The sequence below is a fragment of the Triticum dicoccoides genome, chromosome 1A, assembly GCF_002162155.2.
Source record: "Triticum dicoccoides isolate Atlit2015 ecotype Zavitan chromosome 1A, WEW_v2.0, whole genome shotgun sequence".
Classification (NCBI taxonomy): Eukaryota; Viridiplantae; Streptophyta; class Magnoliopsida; order Poales; family Poaceae; genus Triticum; species Triticum dicoccoides.
In genome coordinates, this window is record NC_041380.1 from 66,849,727 (window position 1) to 66,858,986 (window position 9,260).

At 48.8% G+C, this 9,260-nt stretch overlaps 1 pseudogene; it reads left to right on the forward strand.

The window, feature by feature from the left end:
• Positions 1–657: 657 nt before the first annotated feature.
• On the forward strand, positions 658–3,524 carry LOC119351437 (annotated as a pseudogene).
• Positions 3,525–9,260: the final 5,736 nt, after the last annotated feature.

Below are 9,260 nucleotides of genomic sequence, written 5' to 3' on the forward strand. Positions count from 1 at the left end.
TCACTCAGGCGCAGTGCAGTGAGACGCTTTTCATTATCCATCTTTTTTTGCGGGGTATTCATTATCCATCTTGTATGTTAACTCTTCGATCTCCAAAGATAGTATAAAAATCTCAGAGTAATCAATATAGTCCTTTTATTCCCAAAATAGATTCATATGCACCGATAAATGCATGATCTGCAGCGTATCCAAAAAATATATGAACTGGCTGTAGGAAATATCGACCTTCTCCAATGAAGTTAATTCCGCCAAATAAGTTCAGATACGAGGAGGATAAGGTTTACATTTGGCACCCGGTTTCTGAAGGTCGCAAAATCTCCTCACATCGTCAAAACAAATTAATACTCGTTCATGCATGGCGCGTAATTATTCTAGGATATCAATGCGTGCATTTCTGATGGATTTGTTTCACCAATCAATAGTGGATTGAAACCTTGTTCCTCTCACCCCACCTCCTTACTTGCGCCTATAAATACACTCGTCCCGTCGACGGGAGGAGCATACTCGCTCATCACTCTACTGCACACATAAGGCAGTGGTACAATACAACGATAGGACCTAACAAGAAACTAGCCGGTAGTTTTTGTTGTAGAGAAACTAGCTAGTGAACGCCGAGGGACGACAAAGATGGTGGCAAGTGTTGGAATAAGCCACGGTATGGGTGGTGATCATGTGCGTATGTGCGCGATGATCGAGCCAGTCGCCGGTCCGTTGCCGTGTCGCGGCCGTGGCAAGGTGTACGTATGGGCGTACATGTGTATCGTGTGTGCGTGCGCGCGCATGCATGGAGCGTGTAGGTGCACGAGTACGTGCTTGTGTTTGCGTCAAGGTCTAGATCGAGTCCGGACGTTGGTTTGGCCACGTTCAAGGATAGATTAGAGTCAAGCCAGGTTTGTAGCTAGCTCCGTTGTGTAACAACGGCGGGCGCGTGATGGCATCCAGGTCAAGCGGAGGAGTGGCCAGCTCACGTTGGATGACCGGATCGCCAGGAAGCGTACGTGGGGTGACCGCGGCGTGCGTGGGCGCTACGTTCCGGTTAGCTACAAATACGGCTGTATATCGAGTCAGTTGTAACAATTCAAGCTGGAAAAAATCGTTGTTTGGCAGCGAGGCGTTCGTCGCCACAAAATCTCTGTGTGCTCACTTCTTCTTCTACCTCCGTCCCTAGAGAGCTAGCTAGGGTTAGACCCAACAGCAAGGGCTAGGGTGCTGCTCGTTGCCGCCGTGGTATGGTTTTTGGCAACCACGGCGTGCCAAGCCGCCCAGCCGGACTACGCCACCGCGCTCACCAAGTCGCTGCTCTACTTCGAGGCGCAGCGCTCCGGTAGGCTGCCGCCGACTCAGCGCGTCCAATGGCGCGGCGACTCGGCCCTCAAGGACGGCGCCGACCACGGGGTAAGCACGTCGGCGATGCATGCATCTGTATTACTACTCCCTCCGTTTCATATTACTCGTCGCTGATTTAGTATGTGTTTGGTTCGTGCATGATGCTGACATGCTTGATCCATCGATGTGCAGGTGGATCTCACCGACGGCTACTATGACTCCGGGGACAACGTCAAGTTCGGGTTCCCCATGGCGTTCATGGTGACGATGCTCTCGTGGAGCGTGGTGGAGCACCGTGACCGGCTGGCCGCGGCGGGGGAGCTGGGCCACACGCTCCAGGCAGTGCGGTGGGGCGCCGACTACCTGGCCAAGACGCACGCCCACCCCGATGTGCTCTACGTGAATGTCGGCGACGGCAACTCAGACCATGCGTGCTGGGAGCGGCCGGAGGACATGGACACACCCCGGAGGGCCCACATGGTGAACGCCACCCACCCAGGCTCCGACGTCGCTGCCGAGACGGCGGCAGCGCTGGCCGCTGCCTCCGTCGCGTTCACGGGGCCGCACGGCGACCCCCGGTATGCGTTGACGCTTCTGAAGCACGCGAAATAGGTGCATATTTTTACTTGCTTATTTTATTCAGAGAGACTGCTGTATATTTTGAGTTTTGGCACACGTATGCATATTGCATTGCATGCACAACACACAGATTACACAACGGATGGTAAAAAAACCATTGGTGTAATAGTACGAGTACTAGATAAGAAAATAGAGCGGCGCACATATTAACCTGCCATTTTCATCGCGCAGTTATATACATGCACAGCACAAATTGAACGGTTTCTGTGGCTACAATCAATTTGAAAATAATGTGAGGGAATTTATTCAGCAAACCATCTCATAAAGCCGTGGTCATATAGTAGCTAAAAATGAATGTCAAATGAATTAATTATTGCTAGGAAACTGAAGGTGGACCTGTATTTGTGCACACAGACAGACAAAAACTGTATCAGCTAATTTCGTCAATCACTTGCTTCTGCAGTTGTTTCAGTTCGCCAAGAACCACCGTGGCCTCTACCAGAACAGCATTCCATCGGCCAGAAGTTTCTACAGTAGCAGCGGCGACGAGGTAGGAAGCACATCACTAATTAATGTCACAATAATGAACAGAAAAAATAGCAGTATTGTAAAGCAAATACTGAAACTTGTTTGGAACAGGACGAGCTGCTGTGGGCAGCTGTCTGGCTCTACATCGCCACCGGCCACCAGGAGTACAAGGCCTACATCGCCGGCGCCAACAACGTCGGCGGGGTGCGGCAGTCGTTGGGCTGGGACGACAAGTTCGTCGGAGCCCAGGCACTGGTCGCCAAGGTAAATGTACCAGATGATCTTAGTAGGTTTGATGAAGCCACAACAATTTTTAGCTTCAGTAACTGATGACTATGCCGGCCATACTGCAGCTCATCCTCCAAGGGAAGCTGCCCAACAACGGCCGCCACGCCGAGATGAGGAGCAACGTGGAGAGCTTCCTCTGCAACGTCCTTCATCACGGTGACGGCCGCAGCGGGCGGCTCACCCCGGGCGGCATGCTCTACCTGCAGCCCTGGTCTAACCTGCAGGACGTCACGACGGCGATGTTCGTCCTCATCACGCACACCGACCACCTGGCGGCGGCGAGGGCTTCCCTGCAGTGCGGCGGCGTGAGGCTGCCACCGGCGCAGCTCGTCTCGTTCGCACGGTCACAGGTGGACTACATCCTTGGCAAGAACCCAATGAAGATGAGCTACATGGTTGGGGTTGGAAAGAGGTACCCGTTGCAGCCGCACCACCGCGGCGCGTCGCTGCCATCCATTAGGAAATACCCGGGGAAGATCTCCTGCGGCAAGGGAGCCGAGTACTTCCACAGGTCTGCGCCCAACTTGAATGTGATTGACGGCGCCATCGTCGGAGGGCCTGACAACAACGACCATTACGACGATTCTCGGGGAAATTACCAGCAAGGCGAGCCATCGACATACACTGTCGCGCCCATCGTCGGAGTTATTCCTAGGCTTCTGCATAACTGATGTTCCTGTTTTCAGTCAAGAGATGTGCAATGTCAATGCCATCCTTGTAATTTTCTTATACCGACAACAACACAGGCATTGTTTCCTTCCAGACTTTGAAAAGAACTTCAACATCACCATAGTCCAACTTGACATTTCATTCCCTTCCAAATTTGTAAGAAACTTCAACATGTAGATCTCATCATATTGGCAAGAGTTCTTGTTTACACTAAGGGGTAGAGGCTTCAAGAGCAGGTAGACATTCCCTTATCACCTCTGCAGCTTGCTCCAGCTCCTTCTCCGACACGATGAGCGCAGGCATAAGCCTCACCACATTGCCTTTCCCGGACGTTAGCAAAAAGACACCAGCATCCAAGCACGCATCCACTAAAGGACCAGCTGGTATGTCGAGCTCGATGCCAATGATGAGACCGGCCCCACGGATCTCTTTGACATGAGGGTTTCCACTCAGCTTAGTTTTGAGCAGCTGCTTGAACTTTTTTTGAGTGAAAGAGGATTTCCCTTCCGATTTCCATTAAAGAAACCAGCATAACGAGTGCATTTTAAGGACCGAGTTCCAACACAAACATAAAGCTACGATCTAACAGCGGCCACAGTTAGACAGGAAGCCTTAAGCTATTACATCCAAAAGACAGCCATCTAACACATAAACCAACGACTAGGCGGAACCAGGCGTCCTCCATCGTCATTCATCACCATCACTGCACCAGACGCTTCACACAAAAGCGCCATCCTTGAGCAGCCCTGTAAATTTCACTTGCCACCTGCTCTATGAGTCTTGCTCCTAGCATCAACATTTTTTCTTCTGGGTCCTTTTTCTGCAAAATAGCCCAGTCTGTGATCCGGCTGCACATCATTTTAATGATGCAAATTGGGTCATTAATCTTTTTTCTATCAAAGATAATATCATTTCTGCAAATCCAGATCGCCCAAAGTAGGGCTAAAGTGCCAGTCAGAACTAGTCTCTTATCATTTTTCTGAAATCTACTAAGCCAACTACCAAAACAATCTTTTAAATTGGCCCGAATTTGTTTTAGATCAAAAGCACGCCCAACTAAATTCCATACTAGTCTAGCAACCGAATAGGAGAAGAATAGATGATCAATAGTCCCATCTTTCCCACACAAAACACAATGTTTATCACTCTTCCACCCCCTTTTGAGTAAATTGTCTCTTGTCGGAATACTTTTTTTTTATTCAGCAGGCACAGGAAAATTTTAATTTTTGCTGGTACCTTTCCATAAGAATTTCCGTGGAAAACCCACATCAGTCTTGATAAGATGAAGGTATAAGGATTTAACAGTAAATTTTCTATCTGCAGTAAGCATCCACATAGGTCTATCCCTCCCTCCATACATGAGAACCTCTTCGCATCTTTCTCTTAGGCTCTTCCATAAAAGATCAGCATCACCAAACAGAGATCTTCTAAAAATAAAAGAGTCCCCATCCTTTATCAATGGCTTCTCTAACAGAGATGCCATGGTCATTACTAATAAAATATAGTGAAGAATACGCATCTTTCAAAGGTTTGTTTCTCACCCACCAGTCTTCCCGGAACCTATTGTTTTTTCCATCTCCTAGTTTCTTTTTTATATGTGGGTAGAAGTATTTTTTAATTTTGATGAGACTAGACCAGAATTAGGAGGGTCCATTCTTGTGCCCCACTCCAGACAGACATTTGTCTTTGATGTATTTTCCTCTAATGATATGTTGCCATAATCCCTCGTCGTCTTCTAGTTTCCACAACCATTTAGCAACTAAAGCAATATTGAATAATTCCAAGTTTGTAACCCCCAATCCCCCTTGCTGTTTTGGTAGACAACAAGTCTTACATTTAACTAAGTGGTATTTCTTTTTATCTTCTTCAGCCCACCGCAACATCCTCGCTCTGTACAAGTCCACTTTTTTCTTCACTCCAGCTGGAAGAAGAAAGAAGGACATCATATAAATAAGAATATTTGTAAGACAAGGCTGCACTAGAGTAACTCTGCCAGCTATATTAAGCAATCTGTCTTGCTAGCAGGCACATCTTTTCTCAATTTTCTCAGTCATATTTTTCCACATGTCATTTCTAATTCAGGTTCTGCACTTGGAGCTCTAAGGTGACAGCAGTTTGGTCGTCCAACCGGCACTTGGTACCGAACAAGATGGAACACTTTGAGGGATTGATCACCTGCCCCGTACACCTTGCATACTTGCTCAACTTATCCTTGATCTCCGTGGCCTCCGCTACATTTGCCCAAAAGAACAGCAGCGTGTCATCCGCGAGTAGGAGGTGTGATATACCAGGCGCCCTAGGGCACACTCGCACCGGATTGATTAGGCCTTGCTGCACCTTCTGTCTCAAGAGAGCGCCCAAGCCATCTGCAACAAAACAGGAAGAGAAATGGTGATAAGGGATCTCCTTGCCGTAGCCCCCGGGATGGTGCGAACTAATCCGAGCTAGCTCCATTAACTCTGATGCTATATGTCACCGAGGTCACGCACGTCATGATCCAGTGCACCCACCGGTGATCAAAGCCTAGCCTTAGCATCATTCGCCGTAGGAAATCCCAGTCCACTCTGTCATAAGCCTTAGAGAGGTCAAGCTTGTACGCAAACGCGCTTCTGTTCGGGTCCTTCTCTTGTTTGATAGCATGAATACACTCAAAAACTATGAAAGCATTATCAATGATTAGTCTGTCTGGCACAAAAGCACTCCATTCTGGGGCAATGATCTCATCCAAGAGTGGTCGCAACCGGTTCACAAGGCACTTAGAGATTACTTTGTAAATTACATTACATAAACTGATGGGTCGGAACTCTATGATACTAGTTGGGTCATTAACCTTGGGAATCAGTACAATGGACGTGGCATTAACACCATCAGACATGATCCCCGACTCAAAGAACTGTCACACAGCTAGGATGATCTCTTCCTTCAAAGTGCCCCAGTGCCGCTGGAAAAATCTAGCAGGAAAGCCATCGGGTCCGGGTGCTTTTAAGGGCCCTATTTGGAAGAGGGCATCACTGATTTCCTTGTCGGAGAAAGGGGCACACAATTTAGTATTCATGTCTTCAGTAATCTTAGGCTCAAAAAGCTGGATAACTTCCTCCGGATCAATGTGTGGGTCGGCTACAAACATGCCTTCAAAGTATTCTTGTGCCATTTTCAACATAGTGTTCTGATCCTGCTGCCATACGCCATTGGAGCCTTTCAGACCTTTAATTTTGTTTTTCCTAGCTCGCCACACATCTTTGCGATGAAAAAACTTTGTATTCCGGTCTCCTTCTTTCAACCATGCAATGTGTGAAGTTGCAGCCATAGCATCTCTTCCTGGTACAGCAACTCATTCATAGCATCCATTTCCTTCCGGATCTTCGCTCTATCTGCATTCATGTTTAAGAGCTCTTCTAATCGTGTCTGTGATTTTTCAAGTTCTCTAATGACTTTTCCAAACTTTTTATTGCTCCATGAGTGCAGCTTGCCCATTACCTGACCCAATGCTAAATGGACATCCTGCAAATTCCTCTTGCTTCCTGCTTCTCTCCAGACTCTAGCCACCACTTCATCCATACCTGGTTCGCGTTCCCACATGAGCTCATAGCGGCGGCATCACCCTAGCCTTGGCGCCGTATCAGGTATACAGCACACCAAAACCGGGCTGTGGTCCGAGCACGGGGACACCAAGTGCTTCACTGAAGCGTCCGCAAACATATCACGCCATGAGTTTGTTGCCACTGCTCGATCTAGCCTCACCTGGACATTTGCTCGCCCAGCTCTTCTATTATCATATGTGAATGGGTAGCCTACAAAACCCAGATCAATAAGTCCACAAGTTTCCAAAGCATCTCTGAATATAAGCATTTGCCCTGGAGCGCACGGCGTCTCGGACATATGCTCATAGTCCCACATCGTTTCATTAAAGTCACCGACCAGCATCCACGGCAGATTACTCATGCTATGCAGCCGGCGGAGGCCATCCCAGACCAAGCCTCTATTTTCCACCCTTGGTTCACCATACACAAAAGTGATATGCCAAGGTGGTTTTGTTGGACCCAAGCGGACATACACATCAATCCAATTTTTATTAGCTTCCTTGACTTCGACTATTATAGACGCATGCCAAAATAAAGCAAGACCTCCACTTTGACCTTCACTACTGACCCCCTCAAAACCAGCTAGGCCTAACCGAGGACGAAGAAGATATATTTTTTTTTGGTTGTCTAGTTTGACATAAAAACACAAACTTCAGGGAATGAGCACCCACAAGTGCTACAAGGTCGCGAACTGTCCAGGGGTTCCCCGCCCCCCGGCAGTTCCAACTTCGGCAATTCATTGCTCCTGACGGGGCACCACAGACGGCCCCTTCAGTTTACCGGTGGCCCCTGGGCTGGTTGCCTCCATAACATCCTTACGCTCCTTGTCCCGGCCAGTCCCCTCCTTTGAAGCTCCTGTAGCAGAGCTCTCCAGATCGTGGTCCACTTTCCCTCTCTTTGGGGTACCACTCGTAGGTATGTCCATAAAAGGCACAAGGGCCTTCTCTGCATTTTCCACCTGGGGTTGCTCGTACACCTTGTCACCCTGCCTTTTCCCTAGCACTGAGTCATTTATATCCATGGATTCAGAGGTCATGCAACACTGGGATCATGTCATCCGGCCCCAGGCCTTCTATGTTTCTAGTCAGCGGACCATTCTTCCTGCTAGCAGGAATTTTCTTTGTTGGAATTGGACCCTTCTTCCTCTGCTGTTTCTGAGCTGTATGCTTGGTCTGACCTTGTGCCTTAGCATCAAACTTGTTCGTCATCTCCCTCACCTTACTGCACTCCGGTTCTTCATGTCCCTTTCGCAGTTCAAGGTTCCGGATATCTGCTACCAGAACGGTTTCTTCCTCCTGCACACCCTTGGATTCCCCTTCCTCAAAGCCATCCAATGCGTCCACACGTGGTGGAATCTCATGTTGCTGCTGCTGGTGCATCCGATGCGAGCTAGCATGGCTAGACGAGCTTCTCGCCGCTGGTGACGCTCCCTCGGCCTCTCCCAAGTTGAAGTTCATGTCTCAGCGGGCTCGAGGTTGTCCTGGAGAAGGGGTGTGTGCGGCTCTAAATTCATATTTCTTGAACAGTGAGCATCGGAGTGTTGTAGCATAACCTTTTGAGGCAAAACCCCTGATTTTCTTCTCGCAAGCATCCTCGTCATGTCCCATAAACCCACAGTGGAAGCAAAAGTGGGGAACGCGTTCATATTTGAGCTTGAAAGTAGCCCTTTTAATTACTCCCTTTACCGGATACTCCAGCGTCACTTCCTTCTGTAAGCGTCTATTATATGGCAACTCCACTCGAATCCTTAGGAACTCGCTGGTGCCGTGTCCAACAGTCGGCGCATCCACATCAATGACCTCTCCGAGAGTGCTTCCCAGTGCTTGACCACAGAGTCTAGTTTGTTTCTTGTATGGAACATCAAAGACACGAACCCACACAGGAACCATATCAAGTTTATACTCCGACGGCCTTGCCTCCACATCAAACGGCTTCACCAACAAGGCGTGTCCGCTATAGATCCATGGTCCTCCACGGGAGACAAATCTGTAGTCACCTTCCGAGGCAAAAGGTGATCACAAAGTAGTTCTTCCCCTGGGGCTTGAATTCTACCCCTGTCCTTAGGCGCCAAACCTTCTCGAAGTGATCGGATAGGGTTTTGGCTGATGGCCTTTTCTGCGCTCTATACAATCCCATAAGCCTCCATGATGGCGCAGATTCCTCTTCCTTGTCCTCCTCATCGCCAAAATCTACTGACACAAAGGCTATGTCATCCATGTCCACCTCCCCTTCCAGATGCGAGTCCACCATCTCCGGCGGGCCTCCCTCCGATCTTGGTCCGTCCCAGTT